This window comes from Callospermophilus lateralis, unplaced genomic scaffold (assembly GCF_048772815.1).
Source record: "Callospermophilus lateralis isolate mCalLat2 unplaced genomic scaffold, mCalLat2.hap1 Scaffold_578, whole genome shotgun sequence".
Taxonomy (NCBI): domain Eukaryota; kingdom Metazoa; phylum Chordata; class Mammalia; order Rodentia; family Sciuridae; genus Callospermophilus; species Callospermophilus lateralis.
The window spans coordinates 303232-305584 of NW_027514514.1; positions in this window are offsets into that span (position 1 = coordinate 303232).

Genomic DNA, 2353 nt, shown 5'->3' on the forward strand with positions numbered 1-2353 from the left:
GTTTCAGTGCATGAGGTTAATATTAGAAGCAAGAAAGCTGTGATTGCCACAGTTTCTAGTTCAGACTAGAAAATAGACTATGGTCTTTCTGGGCAAAAAGCACCAACATTGAGCATTTCTTCCCTTCTGAACCCTGTACTTCCCTCCACTAAGGATCTGGCAGACATGGAACCAGTACATGCATGCTCCTAAACTCTAAAGCTAATACTTAAGGGCACAATTATGCATCGAAATTCCATCCTTACCTACAGGGAACTATTACCTTGTGTTTCGAGGATTAAATATACATAAAGTCCTAGGAATAGTATCTGAGGCAGGAGGATAAAGTCCTAGGAATAGTATCTGAGGCAGGAGGATCACAAGTTCAAAGTCCGTCTCAGCAACTTTAGTGAGGTTCTGTCTCAAAGTAAAAAGGGCTGAGGTTGCAGCTCAGTGATTAAGTCCCCATAGGTTCAATTCCTAGTACCAAAAGCAAAACAGGCTAAAAAAAAAAGAGGGCCTCGACCTTATTTTCCCTTGAATTGAAAAACAAACCTATCCAAAGACACTTTGGCCCTGCATGGTGGCACAGGCCTATAACCCCACAGACTTGGAAGCTGAGGTAGGTGAATCATATGATCAAGCCAAGCCTCAGCAATTTAGTGAAAATGTATCTCAAAAGGGCCCCATGGCTCAATCCCCAACACACACCACCACCCCAATAAAAAGACTGATTTGGGAGGAAAGCAATGTATAGAGACCCAATGACTTTCTCTGCTAGGTAGGGCTGGAGCCCAGCTGGGCCTGGTGACACACAACTATAATCCCAGCTACTCAGGAGACTGAAGCAGGACAATCACAAAATTGAGGTCAGCCTAAGCAATTCAGCATGACTGTTTCAAAATAAAAATTTAAACATTTTTTAAAGGATTTGGAGGTAGCTCAGTGGTGTATTGCTGAAAAATCAAAAAACTAAAAATGGCTGGAGCCTTAAAAGCCCTAATAATCATATTGAAGTTTGCCTAAACTCACTCTAGTTTGTTTATTTCCTTGTGACCAACCTGAACAGGACCAACCTACATGGACAAGGCCAGAGGATCCATGGCACTTATAGAAAGCAAATAGTGCCATCTGGTGGCCACGCCAGGAGTGGCAGCTCCTTAAGTCTAGCAGTAGCTCAAAGAGGGTGTGCTCAATCAGTGGAAAATCATCACCGAGCTGGGAGCTTGGACACCCAGGCACATCACCTCCAAATCCTCCTCTGATTTGCTTTCTGGACAGCGCTTCTATAGTCCTATAGGATCCTGGAGGAGCTTCTTTGAGCAGTGGGTGGTATGGGGGGTGGGGGATAGAAATGGAGAGAGCAAGGAAATGAACAAAGTCCAGGAACTTGTGCCCAGGGTCTGCTTTCCCTTGTGAAACTGCCTGAGGACACCAGCAGTATCTAGTGGGGTTAGTTATGAAACACCCTGTACTGACTATGTGTTCTCAGTCTCAGTAGGGAAAAGGAAGTAGGGTATTGGGCCTACGGAGGCGAGTGGGGGGTGGTGTCGTTCTAGTGTTAAATGCTAAATGTGGCTGCTACTTTTCAGACATCTATAAAACACAAAAGCACCTCCCAACCAGGGCCACAACTAAGAATCCAGTGGTTGGAGGTTAAATCCCGAGTCACATCTGTCCACTCTATTCCCTTCAGGCTGGGAGAAAGGGGAAGGTGGAAGACTGAGAAAGGAAGCAAGATCACCCACCTGAGTGCCCATATTCTTGGTTCTCTGAAACCTGTAGAAAGTTGTGGAAAGGAACCTGCAAATCAGAGCAACAGGCTCTGCCCTTAGAATAGGGTGCCTACATCAGTCTCATCTTATGCCCAAAGTTCATATCTCCTATCTTGGCAAGTTACCGTCTTTCAGTTTTCAGACCTGTGAATTAGGGAAATCGGGCTCTTTGCCACATACACCCTGAAAGGTGATCCTCAGGAATAGTAGACCAGCTTTGAAGAACACAATTCCAAGCAGACTAACTACCAATGCATCACAGCTGCTGCAGAGGAGTTGCCTCATCTGTAATGGCAGTTGTCTCCTGGGAGCTTAGAACATTTTTACAAATACTGAACCACATGATTTAAAATTATAGATTGACCCCAATCCTATTTCTACATTCCTTCTCTAACATGTGCATTCAGTCTTGGCCTGCTGAGCACTTAAGTCTGCTCAGGTCCTCATCCACAAACTAAAATTGTTTTAAAATTTAACTGAGTATTTTTCATCCTTTATTTTTGCAGTACTGGGGATTGAACCAGGCAGGGGTGCTATATTATCTAAATATATCAACCAGTCCTTTTTAGACTTTAAGACAGGGTCTTGCCAAGTTACTG